Source organism: Vidua chalybeata, chromosome 6, assembly GCF_026979565.1.
Source record: "Vidua chalybeata isolate OUT-0048 chromosome 6, bVidCha1 merged haplotype, whole genome shotgun sequence".
NCBI lineage: Eukaryota > Metazoa > Chordata > Aves > Passeriformes > Viduidae > Vidua > Vidua chalybeata.
The window spans coordinates 21,223,310-21,248,963 of NC_071535.1; the positions used below are offsets into that span (position 1 = coordinate 21,223,310).

The window sequence follows — 25,654 nt, forward strand, 5'->3', positions numbered from 1 at the left end:
ATGTAAAGGAGTGTAATGGGGAAACACGATACTAAAATCAGTTTGAGAGTTTGCGTTACCATGGGTGGCACTTTAGAAAGTGATGCAACTTCCATTTAGCTCGAACATCTTTGAGTCCTCTTCATGTCAAGCTACATGAAGCATTTGATCTCTACCTGATGAATATTGTGCACTGAGAAAGGGAGATTGCAGCAAAAATGTTTGGTTTACCTCAGTGTAAAGTGAAAAAAAGAGGCAGCAGAGACAATTTGTAGGAAGAGAAAATTTAAAAAATGTACAGAAAAATTTGCACAATGAGGGTTGCCACACACTGCACCAGAACAGCTGCAGAAACCCCAATCTTCAAGTTAGTCTCACTTGAAGCAGGTGGTGGGGATAGCAACTTCCAGAGATCTCTTTCAACCATGATTATTCAATGCTAAGTGCCAGAATGCCCTGGTTTCACTGAATATTGCACCTTTTCACAGACATCACCTTACACCTGCAAATTGCTACTGATTTGAGATGGAAAAGGGTTCCAGAGTCACCAACTCTAGAAGCGTTCAAGAAGCATCTGGATGCGGCACCTGGGAATATGGCTTGGGGGTGATTATGGTGCTGCTGGGTTGATGGTTAGACTAAATGATCTTGAAGGTCTATTTCAACCTTGATGATTCTTTTATTCTGTGATCATCAGTCTATCATTTTTGAAAAGCAAGGCTGTAATGTAAACTACATTCATAACCTTTTTAAAATCTGTAAAAAAAGCTATTCTCAGTTCTGTTTTTCTAATATGGAAAGAAAAGCTAACTAATATTGCCTCTGGCTGTTGGGTCAAGGAAGGTTCACATCATTAGACAACCCTCAATTTCATTTCCTTCCTTTTCCTCATCTGACAGCCCCAAATCCCTAAACTTTGTAAATTCCTGGAAGAAGTACTTTAACAGAACAGGGAGCAAATGGAAAACATTGGTCTACAAACTGTAGCTGAAACTTGTCCGTATCATACTGGTTTTGAAAAACCAAAAATTCTTCAAGCCAATCATTGATTTACAAAGGGCCAGAAGTGAGACACTGCTGTGCTGAAAATAAGTAAGCAGAAGAACTAGGTAACTATTAAACTCATATAAGGCAGGCAGCTTCATGGAAACAAGAATGTCACAACACTTGCAAAGGATGGAAAACAGGTTATCTTTGAAGGGAAGCCCAATACAATAGAGCAGGTAGCAATTAGGAGGGTAACAATAATAATACATGCTGTGGAAAAATACAGGATAATATGTAATTTGGGGTTTCAGGCTACAACTTCCAAGCTTGAAATACAAGATAAACCAAGCTGAGTTCATATTTCTAGGATCTGGAGGAAGGTTCCTTCAGAGCCTTTTCTTCTCCCATCACAGATCTGCTGTCTTCCCTAAAAACATTCTCAAAACCACTAATCCGAGAGTGGTCCCCATCTGAGAGCAACACTCGGTCAGTGCAGCACAGACAGTGCCAAAATGATGACACTGATTTCCAGGCATCCCACAGACTCTGTCCATTCCTAATGAAGTCATCAGCAGAGATGCAACAGTCAGATCTGTTCACCCAGCTAATTGCAACCACTGTTTAGTTATTGGAACCATGACAAAAAGGCAAAGAGAAGCAGAAACTAGTAGCTGGCGTGGACTGGCAGTTGATATTGCCAGGATCATGAAGGCTCAAGCTAAATGTACATGTTCATGCCTGTAAATTTTACTAGCAGATAAAAGAAATTTAGTTCTATTTTCAAGTAACAGACACTGCCTTTTGAAAACATGATTGTATCCCAGACTAAATTCCACTTTGCAACTCTGGTACTTGTAGATAAATGTTTTTAAAATAAAAGGAATTTCAGATAAAAAAGGAAGGGAAAAAAAAAAAGAATTGGCATGAATATGTGAGGTGTTTATTTACTAATGATGACCCAAATTACACAGAATTTCAGTGTTTGGACAACTACAGGAATGTTCATGAGCTGTCCCTCTCTAATTCCAGACATGACCAAGTGCAGTTTCTATCTTACAAAACCAGTATCTTTTGATAAGGACCCAGATAGAAATTCATAGTCCTTAACACTGGTTATAATTCTCACACAGTTATTAAACTCCTACAAGCCTATCTCAAATGCCAAAGGCTGTAGTGCAGGACTGTGTACTGGTCCAACTGCATAAACTGGCATTCAATGAATGCATTTAGAAATAACAGTAGCCAGCACAAACCCTTAGTTCAAAACTCAAAGATTTGGGTTCATGGAGAAGAGAGTTCAATTAATCTTTTTCTTCTTCTCTGAGCTCCAAGAGCCTCCATTGATCTTGATAGGAATTGTAAATGATAATAAATCCTGCTTCATGTTGAAGCTATGAAGATTTAGTCAGCATTGGCAACTTACAGGATTCTCCAGTCAAAAGAACTGTAGATGTATAAATTATGACAGCAGCTGTGACCCTAAAACTTTCACATTCACCATTGTGCAACCCATTTTATTCTCTTTGAAATTCAGGGCAGCAGTCAGAATGCAATGAAGAGTGCCATACTCCAAAAGCACCAGCCTGATGTCACAGCCAAGCAGAACTGGATTTTCTTCATCAGCTTCTATCATGGACTTACTGAGCTGCTGAGGCCTGAGACTATTCCTATTCAAAACCAGACTGACCAAATCTTGAAATCACTAGGTATCCTAGAGTGAAAATGCCATTTATGTGCAGAAGATTTTCAGATCACCTTCTATAGTGGCTATGACTTTTACTGAAATGCATGGATCTCTCAGGCTCCTAACTGAAAGTGGAAAGCTGTCACATTGTCACCCCATATCAAGACACTTGCATCCATTACAGATAAGATGTAAGAATGTACCCACATTCTGTATTGTTCTCTTTATACTAGACATAATGAAAAACTCTAAGTTAGGAGAGCTTTAATGGTGAATAACTGGCTATTTATCCTGTCTAAAGCACTTCTGTCCACTACAAGGCAGTCCAGAGGGACATTTACTCTCTGGATTGCTAGCAGCAGATTAAACACAGCCTATTAGGGAAGAGGGTCCCCTCAGACCTGTAAACTGCCTCAAATGTAAAATTCAGTGTCTGCTTATCAGTGACTGCACCTCCTGATTGATATCACTTTCCCTACACCTTCACTCAATGCTAGGCAGCACACCTGCAGAATGAACTTCCTGGGAAGGAACTCTGCCATGAGTGGGCAGGTAATAAGCTTCACTTCACTGTGATCTTCTCAGGTTCTCTAGGTTTTTGAACAATCTCTTTATGATATTGAGAAGAGAAAACACTCACAGAGCAATAGCAAGGAATAATTGTTCCCCACCCACATCACTGTTAGTCCTTATACAGTTCAGAAAAGCATTAAGGATGGTACAGTTGATATTTCTCTCACAAGGGTGGGGTAATAAATTCAAACATCAAACATTTATTCCTAAAGACCTAAAGAGTTCAGAAATTCTTTAGACAGAGAAAAATAGGAATTTTGTAATCTCAAACTAAGACTGGGCTTCCCATATCCAAAAATCACTGTTTAGAATGACCTGCCTGTGCACTGAGGAAGTCTGGGACAAAGGGAGGAATAAAGCTACCCGTCACAAATATGATATATTTTCTAATCTGAGTGGCAGACAGAAAGTGCAATCTCTAAGAATGGATTCTGAATCCTAATAAAAACGTAGGTGGTTGATAAAAACATCAACAGCCACAGTCTTAATACTCTGTACAGTGGAAAAAACAGTTTGCTTTCACCTAAAATGTCTCCCAGGCCTCTAAGTGCAGAAGAGATGGAACAAGGAGACTAAATTGCAAAACCCATCCCATTTAGATAACTGGGATCACATGTAAGGTCAGGGCAGTTAATCACTACCTATTTGCTGAAAATTACCCATAAAGGATATTAGACACACAATACTTTTACAGCAATTGGCTCTTGTTGATATGAATATGAAATAGGTACCCAGTAAGAGTCACCTCGGTAACAAAAGGAAGGAAAATAATCAGAACAAAGATGGAAGTCAAGGTAAATTTGGGGGATGGCCAGTTCAGATATATGTTTGGAGGACTGGAGAATGCTTTCACATGTACTATTTGGCCAAATCTCCAAAGTGTATCAGAGGAAGTGAGATTATTAGAACAGAGTCCAACACAATTTAACAAAGCATGGTATAAGCAGATGGGAGCATGGCTATCAGATTAACTTTGCATAAAAGCTGTGGCAAATCCATCATGAGGTTTTCCAGGCTCTGAGAAAGCCTGACCAGAACTGGCTATACCAGCAAATTATGTTTACTCCAAGGGTGAAAATTTTCTCTTTCCTCATTATACAAGGATGAAAAAGTGGTGGAGGAGAGAGTCTGACATCTCCTACTCTCAAATGGTATTTCTCTATAGAGCTAAAAGCCATTAATCATTACTAATTAAAAGTGGGGGAAAAGAAAAAAAGTAGTTACATCTGAAGGTATTCTTTCAGTTTTTCCACTTCTTTTTGCTACCTCCTTGTCTTGGGCTGTCTGCAATCTGCACCCCTACTGTTTCTGTACCCACTGGGAGGGGCTGAGAAAGTTGGGCTGCAATTCCACAAACACAGCCTTCAGCTGCAAGGAGAAGAGTCTGGCTGCTGCCCAGGCAAGCATGAGGAGTTAGGAACAGCCATATGGATGTGCTCCTCACATCTGCCCACATTTAGAGGAGTCACACAATCCAGCCCAGGCGATAACAAGCACTCCAAGCTCCACAAGGACAGAGTGGTAGGGGGAGCCAACAGCTGTTATCTGTGGCTGAAGCATGATAGTGGAACCTCCTGTGAAACTGGTATAAAGCCTTGGTGTCCCAGATGGACTCCAATTTGAAAAATATTTGGGACACCATCCAGAAGCCTTCCCACAAGGGATGTAAATTTGAATTAAAGCCAATATAAGGAAACAGAAGAACTCATAGTCTGGAAGTTTCTACATTCTAAAGGATCCTGTACAATTTCAGAAATTGTATAGATAAAAATTATTTTGTAATAACAGGCTCTCTTTGAGCCTACCTGTAACAGCTGCCTATTGGGACACCTTCAGTTTAAAATTGAGTACACTGCAAAAAATAATGTAAACCCAACTATCTGTATGTACTTCATCTGTCATATATCCCCCTTCTACTGTTCATGGCATCAGAATATGGTATTTCTTTTTTTAATATCTTTCATAGTTTTCTTTCTCCTGTTACTGTGCAAAATGCCAATACAAAGAATGGCAAAAACAGCAAGCTACCTGCACCAGGAAATAAACAAAGCGCATCAGAAAATTACACTTCTTGTAAACTGAAATAAAATTTAATTATATTTTTCAAACCTGTCCTTCCTTCAATTTCCATTCAGCTTTGGAACAAAACAAATCAGAATATGCACAGTGCTTCCAAATACACAATACCATAATCTTCAATGACAGTTAAGGGCTGACTCATCCTTAACAGCAATTTTATCAAGTCAGAACAAGATTCTGCAGAATATCAAAGCAAGGGTTGTATCAAGCCACATTGCACCCTTTCCTCTGGGGAACACACAGTTACACCTACAGCACTTGGCCTTACACAGCATATCACTTCTTTACCCTGCATAAACATCCTCCCATGCTGCCCAGACTGAATACCACAAAGGGAGGAATACAGCAGAAAATACATAACCAAAGGAAGACAGGCAAAGCCCTCACTCTTCCAAAGTCAAGCGCTGAGCAACCAGAACTCAGGACTTATTTGGACAATACTTTCTGATACACAGGATGATTTTTGGGGGTATCCTTAGCAGGGCTAGGTGTTAGACTCGATGAACCTTGTGGGTCCCTTACAGCTCAGAATATTCTATGATTCTGTAATCTATGGTGTTAAAACTGCCATCTAATGGTGAAACTGTAACTTTGAAGCAGTCAGAGTAGACAGCACACAAGGAAACAAATCCTGCTTTGACCTGCAGCTCTTGGATTTGGATTGACAATCACCTTTTACAGCAACATTTAATTATATGCTGCTTCCTCTAGCACTAGCTGCTGGTGAAGCAAAAGTGTATGTTTTAAGTGACAAAACATATTTTCATCAGGATGTGATTACTGACTCAAACTGCCAGATTTGATTTCCAGTTTTGTGCCACAGATAAGAGACTGCACAGTGAAGAATATAATAATGCCAAAGTTCAGGCTTGGACTTTCTGAGGACTGATAATGTCATCTTAATTTCTGATAAAAAACCTACCAACACTGAACACATGCAGAAATGCTGAGTTAAACCACCTAAATTTCTCCAGTGATATATATTTACTGGACATTTCAGCTATTCCAGAACCAAATCACTGTCAGTAATCTATCATTTACTTCATGATCTGGTGGTACAGATTCCAAATAACTTTCCTGGTGACTCAGGTATGGGCATAATTTTTGGCCTTGCTATGCACCTAAGCCAAAGGAAGCTAGTTCAGACAAGTCAGTATTTGTCTTTCCACTTTGCTTAAACTATAATTAATAGTACCTCTTTATTATGCTTCCACTGATCCTCTAATAATTGTAGAATCATAGAATCGTTTGGTTTGGAAGAGACCTTAAAGATCATCTAGTCCCAACCCCCTACCATGGGGAGTGACACCTTCCACTAGATCAGGTTGCTCAGAGCTCCATCCAACCTGGTCTAATAATGTTGGCCTAATATCTAAAGCAGAAGGATACAAATTAGGACTCCTGAGATCTATTCAACAAGTCACTTTGTGATTTTCCTTATTTGATCTGAAAGTAGGAAAGAATGTAATTTACCTCTCTTCAACAACATGTTTTAGATTCTCACTAGGCAATCATTACAAAGTAAGCCAAATATATTAAAAGGATGTCACTAATTGAAAAATAGAACCTAATGAACCCTTGTATTGAAAGTACTGTATGTCAGGCACAGACACATTTGGAATCCACTTCTGACAAGTTATTGACATCTAATTCCATACTATCACCAAAGACAGCTCAATTTGCTCCCCCTTTTAATGTGCAAGTGAGGGCCAGTGAGTCTGTCAGCCTCCTGATGAAAGACAAGTGCCTAGGATACATATAGAAAAAATAGTTCCTTCATAACACTCTCTCTCCAAGTCATTCAAGAATTTAGAATCTCAGAGCTTAATACATGAGCCATCATTCCCCATATCACTGGAGAAAAGGGATGTTAAGCTCTTCACCCATAAAAGCAGGCATGTGGCTTCTTCAGCAGAAAGAGAGACATTTCTATTTTCAATATAAAGTGAATCACAGGCTGTTACACTGGGGCTTAATCATGATCCTGAAAGTTCAGTACAACATCTGTAGTGAACATCATGCTCTGCTTTCTCCTAAGGGTTCCTGGAGGGCTGCAAGGGCACGGGGGAAGCCCAGAGGATGGAAAAGCTGTGTGTATTAAGGAGTTAATACACTTCAGCATGTATTTCAAGTCTGTTTGAAGACAAACACAGTGTCAAGCTTTTCCCCAAAAGGGTTGCTAGTAGGAAATCAAGCGAGCCACCAGTTGCTGGGTGAGCAGAGCAGGCAATGGGGATGCAGAGGCCATGGGTCCCAGGGACTGGTACACTCTGGGGCCACAGTGACAGGCAGGTGTCAGTGCTGCTTGAGGCCATTAGATGGTGAAGGAGGCTGTAATTGTCTCCTCACCCTGTGCCACTAGTGCTGAGAAGTACTTATGTGTTTTTTCAAGGGACAGCAGTATGGCTCCTCCCTGGGGTAGAAGAGAAAGCAGAAACACACAGCAAATCCCAGTCAGTTTTCTGTGTAGTGTCACTGCCACCAGCTCTCACTGTCACTTGCTGGACAAGGTCCCAGGTTTCCACTCCCATCTGCACAAGTTCTGGATCAGCAAGGGCTATTTCAAAAGAAGCTCTTCCTAATTTACACCTGGAAAGGATAAGACACAGCTCTATACCACAATACAACCACAAACAGCTGTTTTCTAAAATAAGAAGCTGATGTACTCTGACCAAAGAGGAAAAAGAGTAGATCTCCTAATAGGATGGTTTTCCTGTCTTTGATTCCTGTTATTTGAAGTCCTCCACATGATTTCAAAGCATTAAGATGCACTCAGGAATGTCTTTTGAACTGGCCTATTTTCACAGCAGAGACTGAGACAGAAATAGAAGACAGCTCATCCACTGTCACACTGCAAAGCCAGGACTGTGCAGGGACACAACCCACTGTGCAGGGACACAACCCACTGTGCAGGGACACAACCCACTGTGCAGCACAGCTGGGCTGCTGCCCTCCGTTTTCTGGATGATCCAAGAGCCACCTGCCACCTTGTTGTACTTTTCGTCAGACAAACCCTGAAAAATTCTCAGAATACCAAACAAGTCAAAATAATGAAGAGGTCAATAACTCCTTTGGAAACTGGAAAATAATCCACAAGCCTAAATCTGTAACGGAAAGGGGACTGATCTTGACATCACTTGAAACATAGCTGGTAAGACTCTATAGATACAACACCTGCTTTTCTTTCAAATTCTGCAGATAGAGACTCAAAAGGGGAAGAATTGAGGCACAAGACAGTTTTTTAAGATTTCAATTGGCCTTTTTTTTGGACTAGGATTTATTTGCTGCAGAGTTAAGCATCTCTCATAGTTACAGATTCTCTATTTATATCTGCTAACTGTGCAAATTTCCTGGTTCTCTGATTCCAGACCAGCTGCTGGGCACAGCTGTGCTCCAACAAAGGCACCAAAACCAGCAGGATTGCTGTGGGACTGTCATACTTCCCTAATTTCATCTGCATCTGGAAGAGGAAATCACAGTGCTTTTCTCACCCACTCCTGACACAGCTCAACAGAACACCACCAGTGTAATTTAAAAAAAAAACCCTCAGTGATAGATTGCCAGTGTGAGAAGCTTCCAAGCTTCCACAGCTTTTAAACGTTGCACTAAAACTTCCTGCACAACCTACAAGGTTGCTAACACAAAGAATACAGGAATCTAAGTGAACAGTCACCTGCAACCCAAAAGACAGAGCAGAGGACATCCTGTGAGCAATTTGACATGTGGAGAGATGAAGGCATAGAATTGCAAGCAGTATAGAGTCTGGCAACAAAGAAGCCTCTGTTTAGTGGGAAGAGGGGGAAGTAAAAGCAATGTAGCTAGGCAGAGCACCCAAGGCCTCACAACACACTGCAGGCTGTATGACCACATACAGCTATGTGGCATCTCAATCTTGAAGTAGGTTTTCAGAATGCAAATTCCATATTTCTGTGGGCATCCTCAAGGATGCAGCAAGATCAAGCCTGCACCCAACAGAGGGTACTGGCACATCCTCCTCCTGGCATGCACCACTGGCTATCTGAAGCCTGCCCCTGCTTCCCCCACACCCTGGCTGTCCTGAGCACCATCCTTACTTAATGGCTGCTTCACACCCTGAGCACCTTACTTACAGATTTGGATTTTACTCTAAGAGCTGGTGAACCCCTAAGCATTACAGAGGGCAACACTGGGGTTTGTCAGGATTTGCTGCTTTTATTCAGCAAAACCTAAATGATTTGCCAAAGATCAAACAAAGTCCATGACAGAGCAGAACTAAATGCAAGTGAACTAAATAGTGGACTATGTTTTTGTTGGTGTTTTGGGGGTTTATGGAGGTGAATAATATTTTGGATGGCAGCTTGTCAGTCAGAAAAGTCTCTGTCTTTCATCTGCCACAAAGATGAACAGTTAGCAGCATACTTGCTGGTTCTGCTTATGCACTGGCTGGAAAGAATGAACCTTACAGTAGGCTCTCCTCGCCAGCAAACTGGAAACAGCATTCCATGCTTCTCTTTCTCATATGAGTCTGTGAATACCTCTTCTAACTGAGATTTGAGCTTGGGATCTGAGGGTTTTTTGGCAACAGCTTTTCCCTACAGTGCATTTGACAAAACCTTCCTTAGCAACGGTCTTTTCTCATCTGATACTGTAACACGAACCAAATAAATTGTTTCCAGTTTGCCCAAACATGGAGTTTGTTCCACAATCCTTTGAGACCCAGCAAAGAACCTGAAGTATCAAAATGTTATTCTTACACCATTAATTATTGTGCCCCTCCTAATTCAGTATGAGTTATTATAACAAGTAATTATATTGAGAATCAAACAAAACTTACTTTGGTAATCAGTGTCTTGCATGTTGTATAAATTTATTCATGTACTCACTAATTAGGAAAACATATCCAGTCATTAACAAAATTCAGAAAGGAAAATAGGTCTTTTGAAGTTGGAAGACAATTCCAGGGTTTGATTCTGAGGCATACATTTCCCAGATTGATCCAAGCTAGAAGCAGAAGAGCTGGCTGGATCATGGAGCTCCCTCCCCTTCCTGTCCTCTTACAAAGTGTGTTTCATAGAAGTGTAGAGCAGCCTGGCCTTGCTCTGTCGTTTTAGCCATCCTAGTTTCCAATGCCTAACAGATGGGATTTCCACCCTTTTCTATGACTCCTTGACTCCTGCTACAGAAAAAAAAAAAAAAAAAAAAAAAAGCCAGCTAATTGTTGTGATAGTATGATATTCACCATTTTTCTTTTTACCAATCAATATGTACTGAAATCAATATGTACTCTTCTAATCTTTCTCCATAATTCCTCCCTTCAGCCTCCTAATTATATTTCAACTTATTTTGCCAGTTTCCTTCATATTGCTGGATTTTACTCTAAGCTGCACAACAGTGCTTTCTTTGCACCTTTTATACTTGTATTTCTTGAATATACATTTCTACTCGTGTGACTAGGAATAGTTCTAACTAGCACAGGTGTAGCTGAGTGCCCAATGGCACTTCATTAGTACACAATTTAAGTGGTGAGGAGTTGATATTCAGGCTTTATTATCTTGGCAAAGGTCAATGGGTAAAGCTCTTTAAGGCTCCTTTCTTGTGTGCTCTGTAAATCTCATATCACTATCGAGTTAAATACATCCAGCCAATCACTGACACACTACACAAAATTTCATCATTTGTTTAGTGCCTTATAAAGGGCAATGAATAATTTTACCTTTTCAATGCCGAAGGAACAAGAAAGTTTTTTCCCCCTTGAGTGGCTCAAGTACTATAGCATTTTACTTATAAAAGGTTGCTTGTGTATCTCAAAAAAATACAGCATTGTGTCTCAACAACCACATAAGGATTGCAATAGCTCTGCAGGTGTAGAAAAGTAGAGAAGACAGAAAGTTACTGCTATTTTAAAAGAAAATATCTGACCTTTACAGATTTTAATACACATTTTGGGTCTAGGCAATGTTGCTCTTTTGGGGATATGAACTCAAATCATCAACACACAACACCAAGAGTGGCCCCCATTTCTATACTGATGAAGAATAAAATACTCTGTGTCAATTAGCAATAACAGGAAAATTAGTTAGATAACACAAAAATAAGTATCATTCATCAGGTTAGGTTTCTAGCTGCTCTCATGGCAGGATGTCCATTAAGATTAAGAAAAACTATGAAACAGAAGGTCAAGTATTAGCAAAAGGTATAGATTTTGCCAGTCTTCAGCTTTTCTCATCCTAGAATCTGAAGCTCTTAGTGATTCATGAATTTTTCCACATTGCAACCCTTTTATGATTTTGGAAAGTCCTAAGTATCTGGCTTTTTGGGGAGGTTTTTTTGTTTTTTTTGGTTTTTTTTGCAGCTGGGGAACACAAGGCACAGAAAAATGAACTTGCCTGTAGTTATTTAAGCCAGAAATAGAATTCATTGTATACTTTTGTGAAGCACCGAATTAGTGAAGTCCCATATATGTCAAGGCTTGTTTTGTGAGAAGCCCCGATCAGACTTACTCTCCAGGCTGGCAGAGATGCTGAACTGACATGACACAACTTACCACTCATCTGCAGGTACTGCCACTGCAGCAGTCAGCAGATGGTCTTGCAAAGCAAACAGGACTACACACAACATAGCACAGGATGCTCCGTGCCCAATACACTGCAACACAGCTTCTGAACAGCATCTGCAGGGCAGCTTTGCAAAGATTTCTGAGTAACAACATTTGCTGTGCTTTTACCCTGGTCCACAGGAAATCACTGGTTTTTAGCTATCACTGTCAGATAACATTTTCTTAATCTTTACTTTTTCCTTAAGTTAAGGCTTATACAACTTCAGTTTGCCTTGTTAGCACATCTACTAACTTCTTCCATGTTTTGGTCAGTTGGAGATCCCTGGATTCTGATCAGATACACTGGGAGTGATAGTTGAGTGAGCAATGCTTGGTAAGAGAGAGGCTGTCCCATGGGGAGCTGTGTGGTAATCAGCTTTTCATTACTGCATGCTGAAAGGCCAAAGTGATTCATGAGTGCTCTCTGAGTGGGAAAAGGGGAGAGGAAGAGAAGATGAAGGAATTCTGGTTCTGATATTAATTATCTCTATCCTATCATAATATATAAGTATTTCTCTCTAGAAACTGCTAACCAAATATCCCAGGACTATATTATCATGTCTGCAGAGATCTGCAAGTATTATTTTAGAGACATCAGATAGCTTTTTTAAGGTGGAAAGAGTAGCTTAGAGCCCTAAGAGTCTAACGACTAAATTAAGCACTATCTTAGATCCAGACACTTAAATCCCAGTAAATGAAATCTTCTCAGAGTCAGGGTTTATGGCTAATTACATTTGTAATCTTGAATCTTACTGTAGGTGCCTTACCAGTTCCATATCACAGTTTCCCAAAATATAAAATTATGATGATATCAATCTCAAATATTATGCATATGGGAAAAAACGGGACTTATTTGTATAGGATTATCAATCTGCATCCTTATAAATAGTTTAATGTGGATTTATTTAGCATATTCTGATAGCCCAAAGACAGGAAGGGATGTCAGCAACTTCCTGGCTTTCTCCCAGCTATGACCTTGTCTGCTCGTTTTAAATTTGAAGGGTCCCCCATGAGTTATCTATATGCAGAGGTACAAAAATTCACCCAAGCCTCTGTCTCTGGCTTCTACAGAGAGAGAGGTAATACTGTGAGATTTGGCAGGCCCCACAACACTATGGCAGAGAACAGCCCGAAGTCCATTGCCAGCTCATGTTTCAAATGGGTTACAGTTCACTGCCAGAAGAGAAAACATCTCATTTCCAAACACAAACAGCCTGATGCCAGGACCCCCACTCCTGGCTGTATCTGAGTGTTCTTCCTTCCTGCCCTGAGGCTCCCCTAGGTAGCCTTCACTAGGAAACTGCTCAAGTGTGTAATCCAGAAGCAACGCTGAAGCAGGAAAAAGCACAGTTACCTGCAGGCACCCAAACAGATGCTGAACTACAATTCCTGACATGCACAATCTCTTCAGTGCCTAACAGGATACTGCCTTTCAAGGGATCGACACGGGAAAAGAAAGCTATGGGTGCCACCCAGCTAAATAGGATTTTATTGACCAACACTTTGATGGAGCACATAGATAAAGCACCTCTCCATAATCTGAGTGAAAGTTGTCTAGGAAAACCAACTCACAGCAAAGGGAACACGGCAGCTGTTTCAAAGCTGCTTCTCCTGAAAGATTTACTGACTGAGCCTTGGCTGGTGGCACAGATTAGAGTAGGAACTGTAGGCAATACACACATAGACACACAAAGAAAGGTAAATGATCTGCATTTTGATTTTTACAGCTTCTAGAAAAAACAACAGTGTAAAAGAGAATAGATGGGCTCAGCAAATCGTCATCAGCCAGAAGGAAAAGACAAAAGAAAAAAGAAATCACAGCAGTGTAAATCAGTCAGGGAGAAATGGCTAAATGAGGATACTGATTGCTAATCTGCATCCTGTCACTCTGACTTTATAAACAGGTGAGCTAAGAGGCCATGTGTGCAAAAGCAGCCCCATAAAAGCACTGTTTTTCCCAATCTCATCTGTATTCACAGTGGACCAGGTTTTCACTTTATGGCTGCAATGTTCCTGTTTCTTCTGCAGGTCCATTAGCACTGTGCACATTGCACAGTCAATACCAATTCCAGCCTACACTTTTCTGCCTTTTTTATTTGGACACAAGTCCTTCTGTCTGCTGGATTCATTACTCTTCGACATGGCTATTTGTAGATTCCCTTTATGTTTTGATTATTTTTTAAAGCAGCCCAAGTGCTTTGACTTAAATACAGAAATTAAAATACAAAAATTACTTTATTTAAAGATAAAGTGAAATCAGTGAGGCATTTAAAAATGTCATGATAAATCATTTCTGTTTTTCTTTACTTTAATCCTTTTTATTTTCCATAATTACTTTACCCAAAAAACTTGCAGGCTATAAAATGACCCCCACCTCTCCCCCCCCGCAGAAAATGCCAGCCTTTTGTTCAACACAGCTCTATTCATTCCTTTCCTTGTCCCCCTTTCCCACATCCCAAGAAATATTTCAGGACATTCTTAGTTCTTCTGCACCAGACAGGAATGTGAAATTTGATCAAACTGGAAGGTGGCAGAAGGAATCTGGCAGGCTTAGGGGAATGGCATACAAGAATTTGAACAACATACAGAACCAGGATGTCACCTCAGTAAAAGGGAGAGCAACAGCCTGAAAAAGGAGTCAATCTCCACCCTGCTGAATTCTGGACCATCCCCACCTCCTTCACCAAGGTGGCTAAAGGCAGCTCCTTCACACTACAGTGGTGCTTCCAGCATCAGACTGGGACTGGTGAGAAGTGAACTGCCAACTATTACCTGTGCCTTACTTTATTCATACCCTCAGATGACCAATCCCATGTTTAACATGAAGAAAACATTAAATTATTAAAAACACAACTTTGAGGCAAGCACCTTGGATGCAGTGCTAAATCAAACTCCAATAATACTTGACAGGAAAAGAAAGGCTAAAATTCATCACTGGCCAGTCCTCCAAGGGGACAAATCAATCAATTGCAAATGTAGAATAAAGGAAATTTGCACAAATTGGGTATGAGAACTGACCAGCAGAAATGGGGTAGCAGTGATTTGTGGGGTTTGCATCAAAAAATCAGATTGCAACAGAAGAGAAATTCACTGAAGAAATGGCAATAGAATGGTGGAAACCTGGACGTTTTTATGACTGGGTATTGAACTGTCATGCTTCCCCCTCTAGGAGCCAGAACCAGTACAATAAGATTCATGTAGAGACTCTAGATATTTTGAAATTCCTTAGTATGCCAAAAAGCTTTCCTTTGATCTATTTTTTCCTCTTTGGTCACAAACATTGTCAACAGAGAGGTTAAAAAAAAATACAGAACTATAAGATATTTGAGACCATTTCTGTATTCTTGCTTCCTTCCCACTCTTTAGCAAGCACATGCCTTTTGCCAGTCACTTGTTCAGAGGGGGATCTTGTCCTCACGTGGCAGACGATACATGCAGCACAAACTCCATTTTGTTCTGCTTAGTTCAAACCTAGCTCTGCTCCCAGGCTGGCTGCACTAAGCTGCCTCATGGCTCTCAGTCTTCAGCAGTTTCATACACAAAGGAAAGGAAATCAGAGCTATAGAAGAAGAGTTCCTCCTTTCACCCTTCTACTTTGTAGCTCTACCAGACCAGGCAAGTCAGAAAGACTGACCTATTTCCTAACCTTTAATGCAAATACTTCTCCAAGAGATGACTAAGGTATATAAAGGAGAGGTACTCTATATATTTCTCATTCTAAGTACAAGCCTAGGGCTCCAAGAGCTGTCAATCTAACATGCTTTTCAACTGAAGGGCTGAATTGTTATTTTCCATTTTACTGATTTAATGAAAGGTAGTGGATAAAAAAAAATCACTGTTTAAAATACCGTATTTTTTTCTTTCTCAGCAGTTTGAAATAGGGCCTGTGGGTATTGAGGCAGTCAAACTGAACTAATTCCACATGACTCCATTTGAATCCTAAACTCTGGTGCTTTGATACAACTTCCAACGGTAATCTCCTTCAACCTTCTCTGCCCTTTCACTTCCTTCAGCAGTATTACAACATGAAGAATTACAATTCTTCCTTGTTCAGAAATGGAAAAATGCTGTTGCTCACAAGAACACAAGATTAGTGTGGCAGGTAACCCAAAGGGTACAGGCTGACCACAAGAGGACCTCGCCCTAAGAGGAAAAACTTCAGAAGTGAAAAGCTGTAGGACATAAAAAAATGGAAGCATCATGAGACTTATGGAATTTATTATGGAGCTGTTTTTCTTGTACATACTCCTTGCTGCTGTGTCCTTTTAGTGGGAGGACTTTTGCCTTAATGTGATGGATATCTCCTAAGTTTTATGTTTTATCTATTGCCAACTCATCACCTATAATCAAAACAGAGCAGGAAGTCACTCTGAAACTCGAATTAGGACTGGATTCATCAAGATGCAGTTTCCCTCTTTGCACCTTATCTCCCAATTTTAACCTCATGTTCTCAATTACCCAGGGGAAAAAAAAAAAAAAAAAGAGGATTTTAGTAAGAAATAAAAACTATGAGTATTATATTTCCTTTACACATTCTCAGATGCCTTAGCAGTGAGAGTGAGAAGGGTTTCCCTCTGGAGGGCCATGCCTTGGAGTCTGGTACCTAGGACCACCTGTGGGCTGCTCTGTGAGATAACTGCATTTGAGACAAGACAGACAAACCAAGCAGACTGGGGGCAGCCAATATACACCACCAAATAAGATCTTTCTATGCTTGTGGTGATGGCTGTGCTTCTGCATATCCTTTCCATATCACATAATAGCCTCATCCAATCAATCAAAGTGTCCAAGGGATGACTGCCTATCTCCACATGCAGAAAGAGTCAATTAAGGGAGCGTCATGAATGCCAAGTCTTTCCTCTCCCCCTGAGATGAATAGAGGAAAAGAAATGAGACAGAAAATTCACTGTGCCAGTGCCTTCCTTTAAGCACGATGGCTTTGACTGGGCAAAGCAGGGAGATAGAGAAAGCTAATTTCACAGATAACATCTCCAAGGTCTATATAGTCATTTTAAATATTGGAAATAATTTTTCATTACAAATGAATCTACTTCATCCTGGTTTCTTCCATCAAGATATTCCCTTTAATTGTAAGGACAGTTGGCAGTCTCAGCAGAAACACAAAATGGTCTGATTGGAGGGTATGGAAAGGAAGTGGGGTATAAAGCCACAGGGACTGAGTTCAGCCACTAAGCTATAAGAGACTCAAAGACAGAGGTAGTCTGAAGCAATTCTTGAACCTAGTGTCATCAGTTAGTCTCTGGACACCTGACAAATCACAACACATGTGGTGCATAGTCACAGTAAGTTCATTCCGGATCATGCATGTGACATGCTGTGAGACTTGACTATTAATGATTACTGACTCAAAACATTTGCCCATTTGGGGAGGCGCCACAGTGCCTTGCTGAGGCAGGTTTGCACCCCTGGAGGAAGGAGGGGAACTTTTGGATGTGTAATGGTTAGTCTGCATAAGACAGAGGGGGTGAACTGTCTCTGCCTGGAGGCTGCGAACCTAGCTTTGAGGCTGATCAGAGGCAGACCTTGTAGAGACAGGATGGTGTCTTATATCATGCCAAATTGCCCTCCCTCACACATCCCAACCCCTCCTCCAAGGGAGGGTCACATTCACACTTAGACCTATCGGTGTCAGAGGCAGCTGAGAAGGGAACATAAATCATCAAAGACCCTCAAAGCACCCCCAGCCTCATTTCTGTGGCTTTCCACCAGAGGACTGAAATCTCCTCCTCCCAGAGGAGGTACCTGAGTATTCCCACAAAGTCAGGGTGTACTTTAACCATTGGACTTTGTGTTTTGTTGGCTTCTTCCCCAGTTCCCCAACAGATCAAGATGGATCAAGACCATTATTTCAAAAAACAGAATCTACAGATGGCAATAATGTGTCTTTTTACTCTTATCCTTTCTTTCTCTTGCTTTCTTTTCCCTATGCATTTTCTTAAGTAATATTTTTATGCTTTCATGCTGCTATAGATAATAATAACCAAAACTGCTACATACCTGCTTTCCATTGCAACTAAATAGTTCTAAAATAAACCCTACATATATATACATATATATATATATGCATATTTTCAAGCACTGACCATTCAGTGTCCTTTCACTGTAATCCACCCAAAAGGATCTATTAACAAAAACCTGTGTTACTCTTGTCTTTGTGGGGGAGAATCATAACATGCCATCATGTGTCTTGCAGGGAGTAACCTGGGAAAGATATCATGAAAAGGTAAAAATGTATTTTCCTTCTTTCATCATGAATTACCTCTTCAAATTATCTAAGTTTTACTAAAATCTGCCTTCCTCTGTGTGCTGGTTTTTCTGGGGTAGAGTTAATTTTCTTCACAATGAGTAGTGTGGGACTATGCTTTGGAATTGTGCTGAAAACAGTGTTTTCTCACATTGAGATGTTTTTGTTATTGCTGAGCAGGGCTTACACAGAGCCAAGACCTTCTCTGCTGTCCACACTGCCACACCAATGAGGAGGCTGAGTGTGCACAAGAAGCTGGGAGGGGACACAGCCAGGACAGGTGGCCCCAGCTGACCAAAGGAATATTCCAGACCATGTGTCATCAAGCAAAGAATAGAAAGTGGGGGGAAGAGGAAGAGATTTGGAGTGATGGCGCTTACCTTCCCAAGTCACTGTTACATGTGATGGTTGAACACTGCCTGCCATGGGAAGTGGTGAATGCATTCCTTGTTTTGCTTTGCTTGTATGTGTGACTTTTGCTTTTCCTATTAAACTGTTTTTATCTCAACCCATGAGTTATCCCACTTTTAGCCTTCTGATTCTCTCCCTGATCCTGCTAGTGGAGGAGTGAGTGAGTAGCTGCTTTGGGCTTGGTTGCTGGCTGGGGTTAAACCATGACACTGTGAAATTCAGGCAAAACTGACCTGCTGTGACAAGCTGCCCTTCATTCTGAGAGTTATCTGAGCAACATTTTGTGCCTTGACTTATTCTGTGGCTTACATTAAGGAGAAACCATTGTTCTGAACTGTCATTTATAAACCACAAGAGAAACAAAAACATCACTATAATACCGGTCCTGAAGAAGAAGCCTATACTAATAAAAGTATCATGCTCTGCAAGCATTAATCAAAAGTTCTTTCTTACCTACCCATCAACATCTTTTTTTGTTGCTGTTCTAGTGTTCTTTACAGGAGTTGACAGTACACAAAATCATACAGTTCTGAGTAATCATATTTCTTGAACTGGAAGGACCTTATGAAAGTTACACTCAGCAATAAACAGCCAGAAGTACAGAAGTTTAGAGAAAAGCAGCAGAAAAATTATCTTCTTCTGTGCCGCCAACTAACATATTCAGATGAGATGAAGAGCACCTGGAGTATAACAAATTCACATGCAGCACGGAAGTCAAGAGTGGCCTTAAATATCAAAAGCATATGACGATGGAATCAGGATGAAGAAACAGGAGGAACACATGGATAAAAAAATCACACCCATAACATTGTACTATATAGGAGAGACAATCAGTTGGTTTTTATACGGTCTCAGATTTTCCAGCTGCTCGGCAGATGCTGTTGGAGATTGTCACATCAATGAGACTCTTCGAAGTTAAAGTTCAACAGCATAAAATCCATGAAATGGTCTTTTCCCAAGCAGATGTAATCACCCTGACTGCAGAATTAACTGCGCACTCTTCTGTACTGAGGATATCACAAAGGCACTAAAGTGCAACAAATGGAGTTATTTGCCCTGGAAAGCACATATATTCAGAGTGGCTTTTGACTGAATGTATATACCTATGGACAAAAAAGTTATAATGAGTGATAAGGATCACAATATAAATCCACAAAAGTGAGAGAGTTTTAAATTGTTCCTTAATATTGTTTCTCTTCCCTTACAAGCCCACTTTGGCTGCACTGTCCTTATTGGAGCTAGCACAACAGCTAATGAGCCTCTTGGGAATTGTTTGAATGTTAGCACAGACATTATCCCACAGAAGAAAAGGAAAGAATTATAAGATGGAGGATACATAAAAGCCTAATAAGCAGAATAATCCAGCATGTATGAAACAAACAGTAGCCTTCTGGTCTGACAATCAGTCTCTGAGAGATACAAGGGAGCTAATCACAAAAAGCCAGGTGCTTCTTGAACAGGACTGTGAACAGCATCTTCCACAGTAGTAGCTGTCTGGGCCAGCCATAAAGGGATCAGCCACAAGTGTTACGAATGGATTGATGGCAAGCGAGAAAATTAACTTCTCACATAAAATGCTCTTAGGAAAGTTAGCACTCTTCAGATCATGTTTAATAGAGATTTTACCATAAAATTAGTGAGAAACAAACTGAGATGGGTGTGAAGGGATTGTATGAAATTTTGTTGTTAAATTCCGATGGAATATTTTTTCTGCAGTTGGGCGACAATTTGGGAAACTGTACAATAGGGACCTATGTGGTACTAGTAAGTCAGTGAATAAATGAGGTCTAGAACAGACCTATTTTCTAACATCTTATTTTATAGCATGAAATCAGAAGAATTATTCTGATATTTTGATTTTCTTAAGTCTTTGACTGTTCATGATCTAGCAAGAATTAAAAGAATTAAAAACGTTGCAGCAAAGACTTTTCTCCTAATGTGTCCATCTCTCCTGGGAACCATCAGTCCTATAGGAAAATCTATTCTCGGCAGTTATCTAGCATTTCCCTGCATACTCAGAAGGTCTGGACAGCCCAAAAAAGCATCAACACTTATGAGTTGCTTTAAACAGACCTTCTAAGATGTGATTATCATCAAATATCTTCACTAAAATTAAAAAGAAATCTAACCTGCTACCTGTGCTTGAGACAGCAAAGTATACAGTACTTATCCTGTGTAGTAATTCTCATTACCAGTAGCATATCTCATTACCAGTAATTTTACAACATCTCCCTTCATTGCATACATAATGGGGAAAAGTGTATTGTCATTAAACTTCTCTTAGTAAACACTGCTGCAAAGGTACTTGGCAGATAATAAAATATGCAGAACTATGCTCAACATCACCATTGTTAACAGCAGATGTGTTGCTGCTCACAGAGAGTTTACCACAAAATACAGAAGAAGGCAGCTTTGCCCAGGATATTAGCTGTCCATCTGTGATCCAACAGAAATGAGCACTTGTTCCAGCCCTTGGGAGAAGAACCAGAATGGGATATTTCTGTCTTTCTGCAATAAACACTGAATGCAGCTCAGCAAAGGAGATGGCTGGAACAAGCCTTTCCTCCCACCCCTTTCCCTGGAAAGGACTCAGGCTGTGTCCAATTCTGAGCAAATACCTTTTGTGGTTTAAAATCTAAACCTCAACATCTTTTATTTCAGTCTTAAATGATCAGAAGTCTCATATCAACCTGCCTTTCCCAATACTATATACTTTAAAAAAACAAAAAAAAATCCAAGCAAACTGCAGTCAAATCATTTAAGTAGGAGAAAATGTTAAAAAGTGAGTGATCAACAACATTTGATTCTCATTGGCCTAAAATGATCTGATTTTCAGTTGTCTTTTGCTTTGTGTACTTCCTGGGCTCTGGTCTTCCGCAGTCACTCTCATAGTGTTTCAGTAGAAGGAAGTGTGCAGAGAGTTTTCAAGATCCACCGAACAGACCTCATGCATCCTTTTGAGCCCAAGGCATTTTCACTGCAGCTACAGAAAACAGCTAATTTGAATACAATTCACATTCTCTTCCTCCTGCTTACTTAATGCCAAGGCTTTGAGATCCTTTTCAGAAAAGTCCAGGGTACTTTGTAATCACAGCTAAGTAGTACATCATCCTCCATGAGCCAGATACCAGCTCCTACCTCCAACATCTTCAGTGCAATTAGCAGGGAGTTGCAATGACCTGATGCAACTGATGTCAAACACTCACAAATTACAAGGCAAAGGGTAAAGAAGACATTAAGTACTTTTTTTAAAAAGACACACCAAAGATCCTTCACAACTACTGCACAAACCCACACTTCCCACTCTCCTGCATGTCTGTAACAGTCCTCCAGCCCGTGCTGACAAGACTTGAAACTCACCCTAATTTCTCTTAAGTTCAGTTTAGACAGGCAGCTCACATGCAACAGGAGGAAGCATGGTATCCATCACATTGGAGGAATCTTTTTGTCAATTACCTCAAAGTTTGCCCTGTATCTGATGATCAGAAAGCATTTGGGAAGCATTCCCATGGGATTTCAGATATTTTAGGTCCTTTATTTAAACTAACCAGCAGAATAGCAGACCTGTTGAAAGAAGGTACTTCAGAAGAGAGAGGCTGCACTGCAGACACTCTTCTCTGGTACTCTACTCTTTCTAAAACTCTAGGATGCAAAAATGATTCAATACTACCAAACAGTACAAGCACCAAGGTTTGGGGATTTTTTCCCTAATGCCCAGCACACCACAACCCAAAACTAGCAAACTCAGAACAAAGTCTCAGCATGCACTTGCAATTATAACTTTCATCATGAATCTACTTCACTGTGCCTGGGATTCATTTAAGAGCTATGCAAAACTAAATTAAGTTTAGGAGTCTTTCTGGCATGATTAAATCTTTCTCTTCACCATATTTAACAGCAGTGCAAGAGAGCTCAGGGAGCAGGGGGAGGTGAGATCAGTACCACATTGCAAGGCAGTCAGAGCATCACTTGCAGGAGGAACTGTGTCCTGTCTATTAGCTTCTTCTCTATTTCCTTCCTTTCTTTACTATATTTGCAACATAGCCGCACTGAGTTAGACTGCTTAGTAGAGAACCATTATGGAAAGGTGACAGAGGATGAGAAGCAAGGATTTAAGAAAATAACAGTGTGTTACCTGGTCATCACAGTCTCTGGTGGAAGGTGTGAAATGGGGACTGTAACAAGCTAACTGCCAGCATTTGCTGCTGCCTTTGCTCAGCCTCACAGCCTGACACTGAGCCCTTACGGCCCATGAAAGCACAATCTGGTCTTTTCCATGTCTTGGCCCATCTCTTCCATGAAACTTCAACAACCAACTTGTAGTTTCAAGGAGAAACTACATTACTATTACTAGAAACTATGACACTTTCAGACTGCTAACACCTTTGTCTGCTTACATCACTGCCATTGCTGAAATAATGAATAGATCCTGGAATTGTAAGAATGAATTTGAGGCCTTGGCAGCAGTTCTCTGCTCTCTTCCCTGTCAAACTCCATTACAGCAAGGTTTCTCTATCTGCACAAAAGTACTCCCTGAGAAGACCACTGTAACCAAAGTCTATGTTGCATCCAGTGTAGCTGGCTGAATATACAGAGGTGTTATTTCACTAACAAGACAAACTCCCACAGGCTTTAGATAGAAGTGACATACTGAATACTGTGTATTTGTATTGCTCCACCATGAATAAAAGGAACCCAAACTTCTTTTCTAATTGACACAATCAATGTCCTCTTTAGTCCCTTTTAAATGTATAATGTCCTTCATATCACATAAAATTTATGAGAAATACAGCATTATAAATGTAGAAATCCTATACCTGGAAGGTGGGAGATAGACTTTATCATCAACAACAAATTGATCACCTGCTTCTCTTCCAAGAGTTGTATGTATGTCCATCCTATTTTCAGTACTTTAACTAATGTTAAGTATGCACTTTGCTTTGTGATAAAGATTGATTTTCCTGATAGTCACCAAGCACAGGAGATTCTTTATTCTAGGCTCCCCTGCCCCTTAACCCTTTATCATATATCTTGGGCTGGAGGAGTTAGACTCCTCTTTTAGCAGGACAGAAGTGTAAGAAAACAATTAAGTGAGAGATGGCAAACTGGAAAAATGGGCCAGTAGCTGTCCCATATTAGAACATCTAGCCTGCTCCTTCTTCATTCCTACACTTATGCACCAGCCTGGCTGCCCCCATTCCTGTGGCAGCTCATCAGTCACTACACTGCAGTGCCACCGTGGCATGGCAGAATCCCTCACTTTGATTCCCCTGCCAGTCTCCATCTCAACCTTTCTCTTTCCAACAGTGTTAGGATCACAGACCAGATGTAATCTGGTCTGAAATAATCCTTGAAATAATCCTTGGACTTGAAATAATCCTTGGGTGTCACACCAGGAAAATGAAATTATCATTGGTAGCCTGCAATACTTTTTGTTCATGGATACAAAATCAGTGGGCACTAAGGCAGTCATTAGACATTAAACATTTATATCAGAGCAGTATGAAGCTCCTATGTAACACCACATAAATATTCTGGACTCAAATGCACTTCAATTTGTACAATTTTTTCATGTATCCACTCTCAAATATTTATTTCCTGTGAGCTGCTTCTCACATTTCCAAGGAGTGTCAGGCATTATAGTGCCATGTTTTGCCTGACACTGGGACTAAACCAGCAATGGGTCTGCAGTTTCTAGTTACAGACAAAATTAGTTGCTCAGGATTAGGACCATTGCATACATCTTTTATACTGTCCTGAACTGTTTCATCACAGTTTTGTTAACCTTAAATACACTCTGATTCTGAAATATATTTATTATGACCTCAAGTTCCCATGCTAGTCATTAATTCATAACTCTATCTCCCTAATTCAGACTGATGCACATCAGAGCACAGCCAAGTTACGGATCTCAGGCCTGGCTTGATATTAATTTCTCCCAAATTAAAATGCTTACATGCCTTTAACCTACTGATTTCTTTTCACTGACAATAAAAATAGAAAAAGCCAACGCCACTGATATGACATGAACCCTGTTCTTTATGTCACTGTTAGCTTTAGATTCTCTTCTGAGAGCCAGGTCTAGGAGATGGGCATGAGACAGACTCCACAAAGCCTCGATTCACAGAGCTGGTGACTCCTAATACTAAATAGAGACCAAAGGCAAACAGACATGCAATCTTTTGGGGGAACAATCCATTTATGGTAACACTTCCTTTTATCATGTTTGCATAAAACCTAATCACACAACAACTGGCCAAAACGATTCCCAAGACTATGGCTGAGAAAACTATCTGATGTTTTCCAGAATTTTCAAATCCCAGGTAGTCAAAAGAGAGAACTGCTGAGCTGACATTGACATAGCTGATGCCCATGAATCTTACATTTTCACCCATGTTCCCCCAGCACGGATGGCAGTGTTGATGCTTCAGCTGTTTTAAGGCCTACTGGCAATTAACTACTATTGCTGCTTAGGGCAGCATGCAATGAATTTCTGGCTGTGAGCAGTTTTATGAACAATTACAGATCTTGTACTTGAAAACCTAAAAATCCCATCCATATAGGAAGAATTTTGGTCATTAACAAAAAATTTCTGCAATGAAGAAAGTCCTCTGTAGAGTGAATGAATTCCAAATCTCAATTATGCCTAATATTTTATGTACTGTAGCTAAATTTCATGTTCTAACTCATAAGTGGCATGCTACTATGATTAATATTAAAAAATACACGAAGTGGGAAAGGTGTTGCTCAAATATTTACAGCACAAGTTCAAAAATATCTGAATTTCGAGTTCTAAGACACATGCTATCACCATGGTGCCAAGTGAGGTGATATAAAGAAGGGACTGAAAGCCCTAAGACTCTGCTAATGGTTTACAGTTATTTCTTGGGTGTACTGTGAATGCAGTTTAGCCCAAATGCAGTGCTAATGGCCAAATATTAACAGAAAGACTGATTTAAATGTAAGAAAACACCCTCTAGGAAGGTGGGCTTTTTTTGGAACTGATCTTAGCCCCATATTTTTCTGTAAAACCACTCACCTATCTCATTCTGATCGTGGTAGTAGCATAATAAAGATAACAACAATTAATGGAACCACTTAT

The 25,654-nt window shown here is 40.3% G+C and overlaps 1 protein-coding gene across 1 annotated transcript in view; it reads right to left on the reverse strand.

Annotated features, from left to right (window-relative positions):
• NRXN3 (neurexin 3) overlaps positions 1-25,654 on the reverse strand; it is a 751,638-nt gene that overhangs the window by 634,357 nt on the left and 91,627 nt on the right. The window lies entirely within an intron of this gene.